The sequence below is a fragment of the Somniosus microcephalus genome, chromosome 1 (assembly GCF_052327205.1).
Source record: "Somniosus microcephalus isolate GS21.2 chromosome 1, FLI_Smic_1.0, whole genome shotgun sequence".
In the NCBI taxonomy this organism is placed as follows: Eukaryota; Metazoa; Chordata; class Chondrichthyes; order Squaliformes; family Somniosidae; genus Somniosus; species Somniosus microcephalus.
The window spans coordinates 240,327,560-240,347,386 of record NC_140987.1 but is presented as its reverse complement, the minus strand read 5'-3'; positions in this window follow the sequence as shown (position 1 = coordinate 240,347,386).

Below are 19,827 nucleotides of genomic sequence, written 5' to 3'. Positions count from 1 at the left end.
TCAGGCGCTAATCCCCCGCTGCGGCACCCGAGGCGGTGCGGCAGGCTGGGGTACTGCAGGCCTCCTCCTTCTGTTAAGGAGGAGCTGCCTGCAGCCGACCGCTGGCCGGTCGATTCGCCCGACAAATGAGCCCGGCACCTCGGGGAAGAGCCGGGCTCGCGGGCCACACACATCAGTGCCGCGGGGGGGTGGTGGAGGAGTCCGGGGAGGGAGGTGCGGGCAGGCGGCCGCCGGGAAAGCGGCCGGCCGCCGCTCCACCTTTATGCGCCGGCGCAAAGGTGTGTAACATCCCTTTCAACAATCGTTGGTTGCGGCTGCCACGGGCGAGGCGGCCGCAACTGAATTTGGGCTTGGGGCCGGGTTACCACGGCAACCGGGACGCTGCGCACACCGATGACGTCATCGGTGCCGGCGCAGCGCTACCGGCTAACGCCGATGGTAGGGCCCAACGCAATTTCGTTACCAGCTATAATTCCGGCGCAAGACCCTCTAATGCCTCTAATTGGGCGCTAACCCCACCGAATTTCTAGGCCTATAACTTCTAGTTTTGTGGTTATTGAAGGCACATCACTTTCCCTTTACCCTAGCATTATCCCAATCGATATTTGGGTAATTAAAGTCCCCCAATATCACCACCTATAGCTCTTGCCTATCTCTACAATTTTCCTGCAGATTTGCTTCTCTACCTCCCTCTCACTATTTGGAAGCCTGTAGAATTTGGAGGCCTATAGAATACCCCCAATAGCGTGATCATACCCTTTTTGCTCCTCAAATCTAACCAAATGGATTCTGTCCTTGTCCACTCAAGAACATCCTCTCTTTCCAACACTACAATGTCCTCCTTAATCAGCACTGCCAACCCACCTCCCTTTTTTCCTTCCCTATCTTTTCTGAACACCGGTGATGAGCATGCATACTGAGCTAATGAGTGCAATGGCAAGGGTGCCCGAGTGCATGGATGCACTGGCCAGGAGCGTGGAGGAGTCTGCCTCCAGCATTGCACCCATCTCTGTGCAAACCATCAAGCCCATCCTTGGCAGTTTGCAAAGGATGGTCGACTCGCAGAGAGACCGTGGGGACCCCGACTTCATGCTGCATGTCATGGGTGATGTGGCAGCAGCTATTGCAGCACAGGCCAAGGCAACACAATGGCTAGTGCTGTAACGGAGTCAGTGGTTGGTGGCATCCAATCTCAGACTGCTCTCATGCAGTCTCAGATTGATAACACGCAAGTGCTGACTGCTGCCATCTTCGCTGTGTCGACCACTGTCCACCGGGGATCTCACGGTGCCGCAGCAGGCCAGCAATCTGTGCTCGAGCAGATTCCTCCAGATGCTGAGGTTCTGCCCCGAGGGAGTACAGTGTGTTGGTCGAGCAGGAAGGTGCTGTCCTTTCTCTGGATGACAGCATTCCTGCTCCCTCCACTGCCACTCCACCATTGCACTTGCCGCAGCCTGTAACCCAGCCATCCCAGACTGCTGCCGCCCATGCAGAGTTGGTATGGTCTGCAGCCGGGCCCTCCAGGCCCAGAGCTGGTGGAGGGCATCCTGCAAGGCCATCTGCAGACTCAGCAGCATTCCACCATCTTGCTGCAACCACTGGGGCCACATTACGGAGGAGCAGTAGGGTTGGGAGGGGGAATTCCAAAGGGGAGGGAAATCCTTGAGGAAAGCCCAGTAAATAAAATGTTACTAGCAAATGGGGGGAGTGTGTGTAAATAATTTGATGTTTTTGTAAATATATTGTTGAGTTTGGTAACAAATAATTCAACTTGACAAGAAAGAGTTACATACATACAAACATACGAATTAGGAGCAGGAGTAGGCCACTCGGCCCCTCGAGCCTGCTCTGCCATTCAATAAGATCATGGATGATCTGATTACTCCACATTCCCACCTACCCCCCCGATAACCTTTCACCCCCTTGCTTATCAAGAATCTATCTACCTCTGCCTTAAAAATATTCAAAGACTCTGCTTCCACCGCCCTCCGAGGAAGAGAGTTCCAAAGACTCACGACCCTCTGTGATAAAAAAATTCTCCTCATTTCCACCTTAAATGGGCGACCCCTTATTTTTAAACAATGACCCCTAGTTCTAGATTCTCCCACAAGAGGAAACATCCTCTCCACATCCACCCTGTCAAGATCCCTCAGGATCTTATATGTTTCAATCAAGTCACCTCTTAATCTTCTGAACTCCAGTGGATACAAGCCTAGCCTGTCCAACCTTTCCTCATAAGACAACCCGCCCATTCCAGGTATTAGTCTAGTAAACCTTCTCTGAACTGCTTCCAAAGCATTTACATCCTCCCTTAAATAAGGAGACCAATACTGTACACAGTACTCCAGATGTGGTCTCACCAATGCCCTGTATAACTGAAGCATAGTCTCCTTACGTTTGTATTCAATTCCCCTCGCAATAAACAATAACATTCTATTAGCTTTCCAAATTACTTACTGTACCTGCATAGTAACCTTTTGCGATTCAAGCACTAGGACACCCAGATCCCTCTGCACCTCAGAGCTCTGCAATCTCTGCAATCTCTCACCATTTAGATAATATGCTTCTTTATCATTCTTCCTGCCAAAATGGACAACTTCACATTTACTCCATTATACTCCATTTGCCAGATCTTTGTCCACTCATTTAACCGATCTATATCCCTTTGTAGCCTCCTTATGTCCTCTTCACATCAGAAAATTTAGCAACCATACCTTTGGTTCCTTCATGTAAGTCATTTATATAAATTGTAAAAAGTTGAGGCCCCAGCACTGATCCCTGTGGCACACCACTCGTTACATCTTGCCAACCAGAAAATTACCCATTTATGCCTACTCTCTGTTTCCTGTTCGCTAGCCAATCTTCTATCCATGCCAATATGTTACCCCCTAAACAAAGAACTTTATTTTCTGCAATAACCTTTGATGTGGCACCTTATCAAATGCCTTCTGGAAATCTAAGTACAGTACATCCACCAGTTCCCCTTTATCCACAGCACATGTTACTTCCTCAAAGAACTCCAATAAATTGGTTAAACATGATTTCCCTTTCACAAAATGTTGACTCTGCCTGATTACCTTGAACTTTTCTAAGTGCCCTGCTATAACATCTTTAATAATAGCTTCTAACATCTTCCCTATGACAGATGTTAAGCTAAACTAACTGGCCTGTAGTTGTGTTTGTTGATAAATTGTGTTTGTTTATTATTGGTTGTGTTTCATAAGAGAGAGTTGTGCAGAATAATAAATTTTTAATTCAATGTAGCACATTTTGTGATGGTTCTCATTTGACCTTTGCCCGGTGATGGGGGCTGCGAGCTGGTTGTAATGATGTGGTTGTGCTGCGCAAAGGCCATGTGCTATCTCATTGATTGGAAGCGCTGTGTAATGAGGCGCTCATGAACGGCCCTTGCAGAAGCAAGATTGTGTGCCTCCCTCCTACATTGCTGCAGCTTCTCCTCCTCCGCCTCCTCCTCCTCCTGTCCCTCTTCCTCCTCTTGTCCCTCTTCCTCCTCCTGAGGTGGACCTGCAATCCCTGGTGGCAATGGCTGGACCCTCAGAATGGCCAGGTTGTGCAGCATGCAGCACACACAATGAAAATGGAGACTCGATCAGGGGAGTACTGCAGGGCACCTCCAGGGCAGTCAAGGCAGCAGAAGCGTTGCTTTAGCACGCCGATAGTCTGTTCAATCAGGTTCCTGGTGGCGCTATGGCTGTCATTGTACGCATACTGAGCAGGAGTGTTGGGGTTGCGGAGGGGTGGCATCGGCCAGGTAGTGAGTGGATAACCCTTGTCACCAAGCAGCCAGCCATGAGCTGCATGTGGTGGATAGAACAGTGCTGGAACACCAGTCTGTCGCAGGATGAATACATCGTGGCTGCTGCCAGGATAGCGGGCATTGATGGCGAGGATGCGCTGTCTGTGGTCACACGCCAACTGCACGTTCAGAGAGTGGTAGCCTTTGTGGTTGCGGAACACCTTTGCATTGTGATGAGGTGCCCGCCATGTCACGTGGGTGCAATCAATGGCGTCCTGAACCATGGGGAAGTCCGCTATCCTTGCAAAGCCATATGAGTGTTCATGCTGTTTCTCTCTGGTCATGAGGAATGAGATGAACTCCCTTCTCCTTCTGTACAGAGCACCTATGACCTCCCAGATGCGGTAATGGACAATGAAATGTTTGCAGTATCCCCTGTTGAAGCCTGGAAGGCGCCGCTGGCATAGAAATTGAGAGCGACTGTGACCTTCACTGCCACTGAGAGAGATGTCCTGATCCTGATCTGAGGCTGGAGGTCTGGCTGCAGGAGGTGGCAGAGCTCTGTGATCAACTCCTTGCTGAAGCGGAGCATTCTAAGGCACTGCTCCTCTGTAAGATGAATGTAGGACAATTGTTCCCGGAAAACCCTGGGAGGGTAAGGTGTCCTGTTGAGAGCCCTGTTGGCCCTCCTCCCTCTGGCCACGTTTTCCAATCTTTCTCTCTGCCACCACTGCCTCTGAAGGTGAAGCTGGAGGGCGCGGTCCCGTGCCAGTACAGCCCCCATTAAGTGTTGGAAATGTTGCACTATCAAATGTAACCCAAATGAAAGTGGTAAATTTTTCTCAGGCGCAAATCTCCTTCAAATAGAAAAACCTCAAATGGGCCAAAATGCCTGTCTGCTTCTGTCAAACTGACAAGGCATCATTGTTCGCTGACTAAAAAAAAACAGGAAGTTCACGCCTTTAAATGGCGCTCCTGTAGCTCTCAGCCGACTGGAATGAGTGAGTGGGTTTGGGAGCGTGTGTGTAGTCAAAAGCGTTGAAATTGATAGCGCTTTGAGAAGCTGGCTCCAACCCACCAACCTCCGCATTTCACTGGAGCGCGTTCGATAGTGAGCGAGAAATCCCCTCGGGAGAGGCAAACTGCCTCCTCTACCTATCGTTGCTAATGGCAGGCGTTGAAGCAGGGGGCGAAAATGAATTTCTAGTCCGGGGCGCTACCAGGGCGATGCTTGGCCGGATGGCGTCACGATCTTCAGCCACAGGCAATCGTGGCAATAGTGTTCAGCGCCGCTGCAAACCGCCAGGTGAATTTCGCCAGCGGGGCTAATTTAGGTGTTAGCGCCCCCAGAGGTGCTAATGGGAAGCGCTATGGTACCCAATTTCTAGCCCCAAGGAGTTCACAATTGTTTGAGAGGGAAGGCAGAATGCAAGGTTGGCTTCTGGGAGACATGTGGGGGGTGGGTGGGGAATGAGTGAGTGGGTTTGGGATCGTGTGTGTTGATAAATAACGCTGAAATTGACAGCACTTTGGGAAGCCGGCTCCAACCCACCAACTTCCGCATTTCACTGGAGCGCGTTCGATAGTGAGCTAGAAATCCTCTCGGGAGAGGCAGGTTACCAATTGAAAGCAATTAAGAGGTAGTTAACAGATTTTTTTAACAGGGCCTTTCAACTTTCACTGTGGGTCCAGTGAAAGCAAAGCGAGAGCACAGCAGCAATAGAGGAGGCTGAAGAAAAGAGACCTCACACCTGCTTCCTTGCCTAAGTGAAAGTCTTTTGCTCACAGCACTTGTTCTGAGAGTTTGCTTTCAGTACATTGCAGGTGATTCCTACAACTTTGCAGGTGGTACTTTGGAGGTGACTTTCACTATATTGGAGGTTTGTGCATCCGATCTCCTTTAAATCTATATCAGATAAGCATGGGTGCCACTTATGTTGTTTCACCTTGAACCTCAGATGAGGACCAAGATGAGAACCAGTATCAGCAGCAGCAGCGCACATTGCTGCCTGGGATGCCCAGGATGGACTCACCATGCCAAGATTTAGTTAAGTTGCTCCACTGCACCCACCTAGTCACCCCCTCGAAAAATTCAATCAAATTGGTCAGACATGATCTTCCCTTGACAAAGCCATGCTGGCTATCCCTAATTAATCCCTGCCTCTCCAAGTGGAGACCAATTCTGTCCCTCAGAATTTTTTCCAATAATTTCCCTACCACTGATGTTAGGCTCACTGGCCTGTAATTCCCTGGTTTATCCCTACTACCCTTCTTGAATAATGGTACTACGTTAGCTGTTCTCCAGTCCTCTGGCACATCCCCTGTGGCCAGAGAGGTTCTGAAAATTTGTGTCAGAGCCCCTGCAATCTCCTCCTTTGCCTCACATAGTAGCCTGGGATACATCTCGTCCGGGCCTGGGGATTTATCCACTTTTAAGCCTGCTAAAACCGCTAGTACCTCCTCCCTCTCGATGCTAACATGTTCAAATATATCACAGTCCCCCTGCCCGATTTCTATGTCCACATCGTCCTTCTCCATAGTGAACACAGATGCAAAAAATTCATTTAAAACCCCACCTATATCCTCTGGCTCTACACACAGTTTGCCACTTTGGTCCCTAATGGGCCCTACTCTTTCCCTAGTTATCCTCTTGCCCTTAATATACTTATAAAACACATTAGGATTTTCCTTTATTTTGCTCGCCAGTGTTATTTCATGGCCCCTCCTCGCTCTCCTAATTTCTTTTTTAAGTATCCCCCTGCACTTTTTATACTCCTCTAGGGCTTCCTCTGTCTTTAGTCCTTTGTATCTGCCAAAAGCCCCCCTTTTTTCCAAATCCATTCTCGTATATCCCTTGACATCCAAGGTTCCCTGGGCTTGTTGGTCCCACCCTTGACCTTTAAGGGAACATGTTGCCATTGTACTCTCTCAATTTCCTTTCTGAAAGACTCCCATTGCTCCGATGTGGATTTTCCTTCAAGTAGCTGATCCCAGTCCACATTGGCCAGATCCTGCCTTACCATATTAAAATCGGCCTTCCCCCAATTTAGAACCTTTATTTCCGAACCATCCTTGTCCTTTTCCATGACTACCTTAAATCTCACCGAATTATGGTCACTGTCACCAAAGTGCTCACCTACTAACACTTCTACCACTTGCCCGGCCACATTCCCTAGAATTAGGTCCAGTACCGCCCCCTCTCTTGTAGGACTTTCTACATGCTGGCTCAAAAAGCTCTCCTGGATGCACTTTAAGAATTCTGCACCCACTAAGCCTTTCACACTCTGACTATCCCAGTTAATATTGGGGAAGTTGAAATCCCCCACTATAATTACCCTATTATTTGCACACTTCTCTAAGATTTGCCTACATATCTGTTCCTCTATCTCCCCCTGGCTGTTTGGGGGCCTATAGTACACTCCCAGCAAAGTGCTAGCCCCCTTTTGTTTTTAAGTTCAACCCATATGGCCTCATTAGAGGAACCTGTTAATATATCAGCCCTCCTTACAGCAGTAATTGTCTCCTTAATTAATATTGCGACACCCCCTCCTCTTTTACCGCCCCCCCCCCTCTGTCTCGCCTGAAGATTCTATACCCCGGAATATTGAGCTGCCAGTTTTGCCCCTCCCTCAACCATGTCTCCGTGATAGCAACAATATCATACTCCCATGTGTTCATCAACAACTTCAGTTCATCCACCTTATTCGTAAGACTCCTTGCATTAAAATAAATGCCATTTAGCCTTGCCCTACTCCCTTGTGCCATTACATATTTGCTCTGCCTTCCAGCCTGACTTATCTTTTCCTCTATATTTGGCTGTACATCACCCCCTATTATAGCTCCACTCTGTATCCCATCCCCCTGCCAAGTTAGTCTAAACGCCCCCAAACAGTGCTAGCAAACCTCCCCGCAAGGGTATTTGTTCCGTTCTGATTCAGGTGCAACCCGTCCGACTTGTACAAGTCCCACCTTCCCCAGAAGCAGGCCCAGTGATCCAGGAAACTAAAGCCCTCCCTCCTGCACCAACTCTTTAGCCACGCATTCATCTGCTCTATCCTTCTATTCCTATATTCACTAGCATGTGGCACCGGGAGTAATCCAGAGATTACAACCTTTGAGGCCCTGCTCTTTAGTCTGCTACCTAGCTCCCTAAATTCTTGCTGCAGGACCTCATCCCTCTTCCTACCCATGTCATTGGTCCCAATGTGAACCACGACCTCTGACTGTTCACCCTCCCCCTTCAGAATTCCCTGCAGCTGTTCAGTGACAACCTTGACCCTGGCACCAGGGAGGCAACAAACCATCCTGGAGTCACAACTACGGCCACAGAAACGCCTATCTGTTCCCCTTATGATAGAATCTGTTGTATCCGTGTGTTAATGGAGACACGGAATGCAGGAGTTGGTTTAACAGGTGTTTACTGAACAAAGTCTGGAGGTGAACTAAAAGATACAAGATGCTATACAGGCTTATATACCCGAGTGGTCACTACCGGTATCACAGTACACAGGGGCTCTTAAAGGTACATACACAACAATTCCTCCCCTTTCAGATAATTAGTACATAACATTTTAAGTAATCATTAATTAACATGTTTACAAGAACAATAATCTACACATTTGCTGCAGTTAATCAATTATAAGTCAGTCTCTCTGGAGGCTTCCTGACTCGGTCCGGATAACGCCTCGGTGGTGTAGTAGTTTTCGGTGGTGTAGTAGGTTCTTTTGGCAAGGTCAATTCAGCTTGAATGCCAGTGTCGGGTTCATCTGGTTCCAGTATCACCGGATCGGAGGTAGATACTATGGGTATTTCTGCTTCATCATTAGGCGTATAGAGTTGTGGTGTAGGTTGTCCCTTTTCGGATGACTCTATGATCTGGTCAGCATGGCGCCTTATTATGCTTTCACCAATGTCCACGGTATACATCAGCGGACCTAGTCGTGTGCAAATAGTTCCAGGCTGCCATTTCTCGGCACGGTAGTCCTGGGCCAAAACTTGTTGACCTATCTGGAAGCTTCTAGTTGGCCTTTCATTCATGCCTTGAAATTGCCAGTTCTCTATGTCCCTTCTGATGTTTGGCTTAATCAAATCCAGCCGGCATCTTAGTCTTCTATTGAAAAACATCATGGTGGGAGTTTGGTTTGTAACCACATGTGTTGCATTCCTGTATGCAAACAAGAAGTTATCTACCTTATGTTGTAGATTTATGTCTTCATTACCCATGGCCTTTATGGCCTTCTTGAAGGTCTGGACAAACCTTTCAGCTAATCCATTAGTGGCGGGATGGTATGGGGTGGACGTGTAGTGCTTAACCCCATTGTTTTTTAAGAACTTCCTGAATTCTTCGGACACAAATTGCGGTCCATTATCAGAACAGATCTGTTCAGGCAGCCCATTCCTGGCAAATATGGTCCTTAATACTGTGATGGTTTTTTCCGTGGTGGTGGAGGACATCTTTATTACCTCCGGCCACTTGGAGTGTGCATCAACCGCGATTAAGAACATTGAGTCCATAAATGGACCAGCAAAGTCGATATGTACCCTTTGCCATGGAGATGAGGGCCACTCCCATGGATGTAGAGGGGCTTTTGGTGGGGCGTTTTGGACCTTCTGGCATCCTAGACAGCTCTTGGTCATTTCTTCGATGTCTCCATCGACACCTGGCCACCACACAAACGCTCTGGCTAGGTTCTTCATTTTCACTCCACCCAGATGCCCCTCGTGAAACTCCTTTAGCACTTTATCCTGGAGTTTGGGTGGAATCACCTCTCTGGATCCACACATCAAGGTTCCTCGGCACACTGACAGCTGTTCTCTTCTTTGCGAGAATGCTGGCAACAGTGGTTCGCCATGTGCTGGCCATCCCTTCACCGTTAAATCGTAGACTCATGAGAGAGTTGGGTCATTTCTCATTTCCTTTTCAATGGTAGAATTTGTTACTGGTAGACATTCTACTATGGTTGAGTGGAACATCTCCACTGGGTCCACTGTAGGTGCTTCTTCTACCGTTGGCAACGGTAGGCGCAATAAACCATCAGCATTCCCATGCTGTTTTGATCCTTTGTATTCTATGTCATATTGGTGTGCCCCTAGGAAAAGGGACCACCTCTGTAGCCTTTGCGCTGTCATAATGGGAACGCCCTTTTTAGGGTTGAATATGGAGACGAGGAGTTGATGGTCAGTCAACAAGGTAAATTTTTGTCCGTGTAGGTAATGGTTGAATTTCTTCACTCCCCACACCAGGCTGAGTGCTTCCCTGTCGATCTGGGCATAGTTATGCTCAGCTGACTTCAATGAGCGTGACGCAAAAGCTATCGGCCGCTCCGAGCCATCAGGGAATCTATGCGATAATACCGCTCCTACGCCGTAAGGGGATGCATCGCACACCAGTCTGATTGGCAGTGATGGGTTGTAATGAGCCAACACTTCCTTGCACGTGATCAAGCCTTTACATTTATGGAAGGCACGTTTACAGTCTTCGCTCCATTTCCAAATTACTCCCGTTTGTAGCAGTGCGTTAAGAGGGTGCAGAACAGTTGACAAGTTCGGTAAAAATTTATGATAGTAATTTATCAATCCCAGGAACGACCTTAATTGTGAGACATTTTCAGGTGCTGGGGCTTTTATGACCGCTTCAATTTTTTCAGGTGACTTATGCAACCCTTCTTCGTTAATTATATGGCCACAATATGATATTTGTTTCTGGAAAAATTCGCACTTGGGGCGATTTGCTCATAGGCCCCGTTCTCTCAGCCTAGTGAGCACCTGCTCCAAATTGCCAAGGTGCTCGTTGTCATTTTCTCCTGTTACAAGGATGTCGTCTAGGTAGCATTGAGTCCCCGGAATCCTTTGGAGGACTTGCTCCATAGCTCTTTGCCAGATAGCTGGAGCTGATGCTACTCCGAAAACCAGTCGATTGTGCTGGTACAGGCCTTTGTGTGTGTTTATCGTGAGATACTTTTTAGAGGCCTCCTCAACCTCCATCTGTAGATATGCCTGTGCCAAATCAATTTTGGTGAAACGTTTCCCTCCGGATAGTGAGGCGAAAATATCTTCTATCCATGGAAGAGGATACTGTATCGTGTGAAGGACCAGGTTTACAGTCACCTTGAAGTCCCCACAGATGCAAATTTTTCTCTGTTCTTCAGATTTATCATTATTCAACGTTTTCCTCATGACCGGGACGATGGGTGTTGCCCACTCGCTCCAATCTATCTTGGATAACACGCCTGCCTTTTCCAAATTCTCCAGCTCTGCCTCGACTGCTGGACGAATTGCATATGGCACCGGCCTTGCCTTAAAAAACTTGGGAATTGCCGCATCTTCCACTTTTATTGAGGCGGTGACGCCTTTCAAGGTTCCTAGTTCCTGTTGAAACACTTATTTGGCGTTAGCCAAGATGTCTTTTAATCGTTCAGGTATGACGTCATCATCATTTTTTTTCTTACTGGTCACCGTCAGTGCCTGAATGGAGTGCCAGTCTAAACGTATCTTCCTGATCCATTCATGTCCCAACAACGGTGGATCACCATCTTGCAGAACGTATAAATACAACTTCTGTATTTCCTTGCCGTTGTATACAACAGGCACCCTTATTTTCCCTCTGGGGTATACTTTCTGCCCCGTATATGTCTTCAAGATAATGGATGTGTCTTTCAAAAGTATATGCGGAAATAGCCGCTCGTAATCCCGTCGACTTATAACGGTCAGAGCTGATCCTGTACCTAGCTCCATTTTAACTGGGGACCCCGCTATCGTGAGGGTAACCCAAATGGTCTGGTAATCTTCTTTGGCAATTACATTATGTAATTTGAGACAGCTTAGTCTCTTGTTTCCAGAGTCACTATCGCTCTTCTGGTCTTCGGAGCTACTGTCCATCATCATTTGTACCTTTCTGTACTTTTCCCTATTGATTTTTTTTCTGTCAGTGGATTTTTTGTTTCCAGATCGGCATACACGTGCAATGTGTCCCATCTTTCCGCATTGCCTGCATCCTTTGTCCTTGAACCAGCAGTCCCTCTGGTCATGGGTGGATCTGCCGCAGCGATAACATCTCTCGAAACCCCGTGTCATTTCATGGATGCCAAAGTCCTGTGGCTTTTGCTGTATCTCTGCAGCTCCTCTTGCTGCTGCTTCGTATGATACAGCCACACTGAAAGCCTTGTCCAGTGTCAACTCTTTCTCAGAAAGTAACCTTTTCTGTGTTCCTTCACTTAGGAGACCGCAGACGAATTTGTCTCCTAGAGAATCTGCCAGTCCTGCCCCGAATTGGCAGTGCTTTGACAGCTTTCTTAATTCGGTGAGGTAATCAGCGTTACTTTCATTCTTGTGCTGATTCCTCCTGAAGAATTTGAATCGTTCCGCTATCAGCAGCGGTGTTGGGTTTAAGTGCTCCTGTAGGGTATCAACAATCTCCTTAAAATTCTTGTCCATCGGTTTGGCTGGAGTGATTAAGTTTCGTAACAGCCCGTATGTCCTTGCGCCCATCAGATTTAGAAGTACCGATGCCTTTTTATCATCCTCTACTTCATTCGCTGTGCAATATACCTCCACTCTTTCCACATATGTGGTCCAATCCTCTATATCACTATCGAAAGCAGTAATATTGCCAGTCTTAGGCATCCTGAAAATCAAAAATGGCGCCTCCCGTGCTTTCCTTTCTTCCCTGCCGAGAAAAAAATGGCGACTCCCGCGCTTTCCCGCCGTTGCCGCTGCTGACAACGCTGTTCTCCGTGGTTTTTATTTACACAGATATTTTTAATAGTTGGAGACTCGTTCCTGCCGGACTCTCTGGGACTTTTCCCTCCCTCTGCTTGGTCCGAATGCTGACCTGCTTTGCAGCGCCGGCCGTCTCCCGAGTGCTCCACCCTCTGTCTCTGTTTACCTCCGCCTTCAGACTCGCTGCTCGGCCCCGCTGCAGAGCCATCCGATCGAGCCCCAGCCCACCACCCAGGAAGGATTAGTGCAGTACCTGCCAGCAGCCCGGCTAGCTGGTGAACCCACAGTTTTTTGTTTTCTTCTTTTTTTTTTCTTCCACCTTCGTCTGAGGAATTGATCTCCTTGAGGTGCTGCCGAATTGCAGGTAAGTCCATTTCCAATTCGTCGCCACTGTTGTATCCGTGTGTTAATGGAGACACGGAATGCAGGAGTTGGTTTAACAGGTGTTTACTGAACCAAGTCTGGAGGTGAACTAAAAGATACAAGACGCTATACAGGCTTATATACCCGAGTGGTCACTACCGGTATCACAGTACACAGGGGCTCTTAAAGGTACATACACTACAGAATCCCCTACCACTATTGCTCTCCCACTCTTTTTCCTCCCTTCCTGAGCAGCAGAAGCACCCCTGGTGCCAGGAAGTTGGCTGCTGCTGCCTTCCTCTGGTAAGTCATCCCCCTCAACAGTATCCAAATCGGTATAGCTGTTTGAGAGGGGGATGTCCACAGGGGACCCCTGCACTACCTGCCTGCTTCTACTGCTCCGCCTGATGGTCACCCATTTCCCTTCTGCCTGTGCAGCCCTTACCTGCGGTGTGACCAACTCACTAAACGTGTTACTCACGACCCTCTCAGCATCGTGAATGCTCCAAAACTCATCCATCCGCAGCTCCTGCGCTGCAATGCGGTCTACTAGTAGCTGCAGCTGGATACATTTCTGGCACACATGGTCGTCAGGCACTCAGGCAGCATCCCTGAATTCCCACATAGAGCAAGAGGAGAATAACATGGGGCTGGGCTGCCCTGATACGACTTACCCTTTAATTAATTTGAATTAATTCAATACCACCAATTAAAGATATACACTAGGGCGCTTGTATGGTTTACCAACAGTCCCCGCTACACCAGAAAGGCCTTAGCAACTAAAAAACAAGAGTTATAGGTTAAAAAATAGAGAAATACTCACCAACCAATCACTTAACTGCTCCCTGGTGATGTCACACTCTGATTACTTTTTACCTCTCTCCCCGCTGCTGAGTTGGTATGCCTCGCTGCTGCCGTCGCTTTTATACTCTGCCTCAGTCGCTGCTCTCCCCCAGGTCCAGCCACTGTGGTCGGGCCTCGCTGCTGCCGCCGCTTTTATGCTCCGCCTCGGTCGCTGCTCTCCCCCAGGTCCAGCCGCTGTGGTCGGGCCTCGCTGCTGCCGCGGCTTTTATGCTCCACCTAGGTTGCTGCTCTCCCCCAGGTACAGCCGCTGTGGTCAGGCCTCGCTGCTGCCGCCGCTTTTATGCTCCACCTCGGTCGCTGCTCTCCCCCAGGTCCAGCCGCTGAAGATAGTCGCAGATCAGCTGGACTGAAGGCCCGATTATTCGAAGCTTTTCTTCAATCGTCTTTCCATTCACCTTCTTCACCACCTCACCTCGTCACATCCCGCCTCGCCTGGCCTGGTTTGTCCGTGTCTGCCTGGTGCAATGCCGGGCATCCCTGATGGAATGGGGAAGGCACGGGCAGTAGCCGGGCGGTAAGCACGGGACGGGGAAAGAGCAGTAGCCACGAGGGCGAGGGGCCGGAGCAAGAGCCAGGAACAAGGGCAGAGAGCATAGAGAGAAGGTTGCCAGTGGGCCTACAATTATACTCATTCGGACGGCCCTTGTCTGCGCACCAAATCAGGTTAGTTCTTTGTCCCAATCTTGGCGGGCTAGTTTAAATAATGGGAGAAATCTACACTAACTGTTTTTAGATGGCCGGTAATTGCATCTACTGGCCTGATAATTGACTTGTTTTGTTATTAATACATCTTAATGGGCCTGTCCAGCCTTGATGGCTTCCTTAAGCTGTTCCTGATTATTTATGCAAACTGCTTGATGGCCTTAAGTATAGGCCAAACTGGTTTTGATCTGTCTCCGATTTGGCCCAATACATAATTCAAAGTCCTGTCTGGTTTTCAAAATGCAAAGTCTCTCTTCACAGAAACTGCAGCTTTGGTTTCGATTCCTCCACAAGCTGCCTGTGCCGCAGAGTCCAAGTTTTTTAAAATCTCATAGGCTTTCTGCCATGAGGCGTGGACGCCATCTTGGGCACCCTTTTTAATTAAAATGTCCACGCAGAGTCCCTTTTGTTAATAATAACCTTTGAGGAAATGCAGAAATTTTGCAAAACTTACACTTCCCCCGTGATACTAAAACTTGCTTGCAGTATCATTCTTACAAGGTGAGCAAAATTTTTCTGACCCTCCGTAGTCAACCTTCCCCTGTAATGACCTATCTAATATATCCACTGTAGGGGGTGGCGTGTGGTGGTGTTTGACGCGTACGCCCAGTCAGTTATGCCCTGACTGTTTTGTGAGCGGTTCGAATCGCTCCCATGCCCCTGGGTTCTAGACGTCAGACTTAGGTACAAGGCAGCAGTACAGAGAAGACTCCAGAAGACAGGTGGTTGGATGTAAACAAAAACCAAGATTTTATTGAAGAGGAAAAACTTGATACAATCTTATGGAAAAATTACTACTGTACACTTCTACAGGCAAGAATACAAAAGAAGAATAACTATACTTATACAGGGAATGGGGAACACACGGCACATCAAGGGAAAACAACTATCTTAACAATCCCCTTATCCTTATCCCACCCCCTATACCTAACCACATTATGCTATGAGGGGTCAGAACTTCATGCGGTGGGGTTCGGGGTTCACTCTTGGTGCGCTCTGGAGCCTGCCATCATCACGTGGTCTCCACACGCTGCAAGGGCGTTGTCCAGGTTTGAGTACCCCAAAGTTAAAGTCTCTGTTTGGGTACTTAACCTTGCAGGGATGATTCTTCATTGCCAGCCGCCAGTTTGAGTTGGTGTACAGATATTCGATGGTCGGCCGAGGCTGAAGGCCTGCTAATTCAAAGCCTCCCCTCAGTTCACCTCCTCAGTTGGTCTTCTTCAGCCGGTCTTCTTCAGGTGGCCTTCCCTCCGGTAGTCTTCCCTCCTCCCCTCGTCGCGTCCCGCCTCGCCTGGCCTGAATTTTCCATGTCCACCCGACCCGGTGCCGGGGCAATTCCAGATAGAGTGGGAAAAGGGCACGGGCAAAGGCCAGGGGGTAAGTGTGGGATGGGGAAAGAGCGGCAGCCACGAGGGCGAGGGGCCGAAGCACGGAGAGAGAAGAGAAGAGCGATTGCTACCCGGGGGCCTTCAACTATACCTTTTTCGAAAACGCTTATCTGCGCGCCAAATCAGGTTAGTTCTTTGTCTTAATTTTGGCGGGCTATTTTAAATAATGGTAGCAATCCATACTAACTGTTTTTTAGATGGCTGGTAATCGCATCTACCGGCCCGATAATTGACTTGTATTGTCATGAAAGTTCCTTGATGGGCCTGTCCAGCCTCGATGGCTGTCAATCTGTTTCCGATTATATATGTAGACTGCTTGATGGCCTTAACTATAGGCCTAAACTGAATTTAGATTTGCGTCCAATTCGATCTAATGCATAATTCAGAGTCCTGTCTGGTTTCAAAATACAAAGTCTCTCTTCACAGACACTGCAGCTTTGGTTTCGATCCACAAGCAGTCTGCATTGCAGAGTCCATTTTAAAATCCCACAGGCTTTCTGCCACGAGGCACGGATGCCATCTTGGATACCCTTTTTGATTTAAAATGTCCACGCAGGGTCCCGTTTATTAATAACAGCCTTCGGGGAAATGGAGAAATTTTGCAAATCTTACACCACGACACATGCACTTCCCATCCCGTGAAAATGTAGTGTACATAAGCATACCTAGGATAAAATTACAGACTTTACACATATCCAAGCACGGAGGGGGTCCGAAACCCCTGCACCACTTGGTACACACAGATCTTTATTAAACCGCGTCGCAAAAAAAAACAAAAGAAAACCTTTATTAAAAATAACAAACACAAAAAAACAACAATCTTTAATCAAAATACAATACAAGGAAAAATACTTAAACGGGCGTATCTCCCTCCACCTTCACATTATGTTCCTTCCAGATCCTCTGGTTTCGGAATTCTGACCACTGACTTTGCCCTTACATTGAATGCAAACTAAATACAACTGACAAACCACAAGAATGTGGGAAGCCAGCCTGATCCACGAAGGGACCTCTATGTTATTGAAAATGTTCCACCAGGGTGGAATCACAATATCCAATATCTTAGTCCCTATCTCTACTGTTTTCTGCTCTAGAGTGTAAAAGTGTTTCTACGAAACTATAACGGCTTTGAGTATTTTGGTGAGGTGTTCAGGGAGAGGGGGAATTTCATAGCCAAAGTGCGCTATGTACTTTTGCAAATTCGTAAAATTCTCCTTCACAGTGAGGTGAACAGTGGAGGGTTCAGGAATGGGGACAATTCACTCCTGGGCCACTTGAACTTCTGCCTCAGGTTTAAAACAGAAACTGCTGTCACTAACCGGACACCAGCTATGCTGTCCATGCTGGTAGTGGGATGCACCTGTGGTGACACAATATGTCCCACCTCCTATATATGCCACTTGTGGGGGAACATGGCCTTGTGCCATTGCCTCCATGGTACAATTCATAGGTTTCGCGCCAGCAGCTCTGAACCCACACTGCGGTTTTGTAAAGACATTCAAGTGCTGGGGACATAGGATTATGTGTGCTCCACGGCTCCGGCACCCTGAGAGGTCAGTACCTGTCATAGCGTGCTCCCACTTTATGACTTAAGGTGGGACCGCTGTGAAACGAATGTGTGCACCCCCTTGAATGACTCCAATGTTCTCAACCCTGTATACCGGTGTGGGTCGGGATGTCCTACCCATGACCGGCATCCTAACTACTACTCCCATGATTGTGTGGTTGGACCGCCCACAATCCACGGGGACTGGGTAGGCCTCAGAAGCTAGCCGGAGTTGGCACGGGCTCAATACATTCTCAAAAGGTTGGAGGGCTGCGAGGTGCTTGTTGCTAATCCAGGAGGGGACTGAACCCTGTTTTAAATCTTCCAGATTACTGCGGCCCTCGCCCAGTAACCATGCCCCAGATAGCATGCACACCTCATTCTGTGCAGCCTGGTCAGAATCACAGAAACCCCACAGTGCAGATAGAGGCCATTTCGGCCCATCGAGCCTGCACCGACACATATCCCACCCGATCCCCGTAACCCCTACACCAACACATATCCCACCCTATCCCCGTAACCCCACATATTTAATCCCCTAACACTAAGGGTCAATTTATCATAGCCAATCAACCTAACCCGCACATCTTTGGACTGTGGGAGGAAACCGGAGCAAACCCACGCAAACACGGGGAGAATGTGCAAACTCCACACAGACAGTCGCCCGAGGCCGGATTCGAACCCGGGTCCCTGGCGCTGTGAGGCAACAGTGCTAACCACTATGCCACCGTGCTGCCCACTTCATCCGTTTCGGTCTTCCCTTATGAGAGCATTTACCATCTTTGCGTGCTTTTCCAACTCCGCTATGATTTCCTTTAAATGGACCATCATGGCCTGGTCCTCATGCAACTCCGAGCCCACTACTTTATTCTCATCCAGTAATATCTTCCTTAACTGTGTTTTTAAACCGTTTATCTGGGTCTGTAGCTCTATGTCATCCAAACTGTTAATGACAGAGGACCCAGTGTTAAACGCAGTAAAAACATCATTCCATACTCCCCTTCTTTGCCTCCCTGCATTACCCAAAAATTCGGGGTGTGTGGTGCACAGTTCGGTTTTGTCTACTTGGGCAAAATCGAACTCGTAAATCTTCTTGAACATGTCCTTTAGTAGGGCCTGGTATAGCTGCTCTGTTTCTTTGGGGCACCACTCCAGTAAATGTACCTCCGTGAGATTTAAAATCACGGAGGCTACCGCGTAGTGTACCCCCTGCTACAGCATCTGATCGGTGGGGACTAGTACCAACCCATTCCCTGGTCCCTTGGTGGCAGTGGGGCAACCTTCCCTGGATGACCTCGCCGCCTGCACCGTGGGCAGGGGCTTACGGGGGCGGGTTACAAGCTCAGTGGCATTGACTGGGATCGGGGAGAATGGGACTGCGCACAACTTCAGGCTGGTATCCCACTTCATCCCCTCCCCGGCGTCTTGCCACTGCCGGTGGAAAATAATGGATATGCCTGCGGGGCAGACCCTCTCTGACCCCCACATACAGATATAAATTCCTTGGTCCGGTTCCCACCACTTGTCCCAACACACGCTTAATCCTCCATGAGTCCCTGTAATCGTCCAGTGGGTATTGTTCCCCAACCGTTCCCACTCGACTTCGGGGTTCCTCATATCCTTGCTCAGCTTCCTGAGCCACCACCACCTATCCAGAGGAATGTGTCCTTTACACGTTAAACATATTCGCTTTCCAACGGTGACGCTGACCCTCGTGGTAAGGACCCGTACCCTGGGGCACAGGAGGGAGGCCTCCCCGTACGTGAATCCGGTTTGGCTGGAGTACTGAGACGAATTGGACCCCAGCCATCCTAGCCACCTTCCCTCGTGGACGTAGACGGCGGTCTCCTTCATCTCCCATTCCCATCGGTCGCTATAGGTGCTCTATCTCTCGAGCACCCGTAGATGTGGGATTCTTCTACATCGCCCCGCTTTCCCAGGCTCAGTCCCATCAGGGCGAGTAGGACTATGATCCCCTTCATCCCGACAGTCTTTCTGCAAAGAGATGTAAAAACATGCAGCCAGGTCCCCAAGAGATTCTCTGGCTTGGTGAAGAATGGACGGGTCCTGCGACCTCAACCCAAATATACAAACTCTTAACAGATTACTTATCTTAAAACTACCCATCACCTTATTTAACTTGAACTAAAACAACCAAACTTAAGCTAAATAATTAAACTTTACTTAAACTAAAACTATATACATTCGCCGCCTGTCTCCGGGCGGCCAGGCTAATCCCTGGTTGGACTGCGGCTCGCCGCTACCCCCGGCGTGGCCGCACCGTCCTTCACTGTTGGTCCCTCACAGCCCGTGGCTGCTGGCTGAGGACCTTTGTCCTTGGACCTCTCCCTGACTCGAGGGGCGGCCCTTGGTAACTGGAGGGCTGGTGACCATGGCTTTCTCAGCTGGGGCGTCCATGGGGACCTTCTAGGGACCTTGGCGGGTGGGGCTTTCTTGGCCGATAGGCCTTTAACCCGAACCGCTGCTCC